The sequence below is a fragment of the Oratosquilla oratoria genome, chromosome 40, assembly GCF_046742065.1.
Source record: "Oratosquilla oratoria isolate Oo_2021 chromosome 40, ASM4674206v1, whole genome shotgun sequence".
Taxonomy (NCBI): domain Eukaryota; kingdom Metazoa; phylum Arthropoda; class Malacostraca; order Stomatopoda; family Squillidae; genus Oratosquilla; species Oratosquilla oratoria.
This window is the reverse complement of record NC_134816.1, coordinates 20942999-20943689: the sequence shown is the minus strand read 5'-3', so window position 1 is coordinate 20943689 and position 691 is coordinate 20942999.

Genomic DNA, 691 nt, shown 5'->3' with positions numbered 1-691 from the left:
CTATGTCCTCAATGATTTTAATCCTATTATACCTTGTTGATCGAGACTCCATTCGTCAGCTATGTGGAAAGGTGTGAAACCTACTTGGAAGTTGTTGACTTCTATGTTTAAGTCTATGGTGTCGTGTAGAGAAATGGTGCTCCCTTCTAGTAGGAGTCCTTCCATATTGGAAAATTGAATTTGGGGTGGGTCATTTAATGCTTCATAGAGAACTCTTGGGATGATGTTCAGGTTTGTTCCTATATCAACCATCATGTCAACTGTGAGTTGATCTAAAGTCACTTTTAGGGTGACGTAGTTGTGTTGTGTGTGAGATATTCCTATGGTTCCAACACGTTCTCCCAATCGGTGTTGAGTTGTGCGTGTTGTGTGGGAGGGAGCTGTTTGTCGAGAGGTGGTGAACGGTTTGTTAGTTCTCTGGTGAGGTTGTGGTTGTGATTTCTGTAGGTAACACTCTTCGTTGGAGTGAGTTGTTGTTTTGTGTAGGCTGCAGTTTTTGTTTGGATGTGTTGGTTTGATATTGCACCTTGCATTGCGCATCCGTATGGGAGGTAGTACCATGAACTGAGCAAGGGATGGGGTGGTGTTGTACCTGCGGGTATTGTAGTTGCTGTGTTCGACACTGGGCATCGGTGTGGGAAATGGTTCCATGAACTGAGCAAGGGATAGGGTGGCGTGGTGCCTGTGTTTG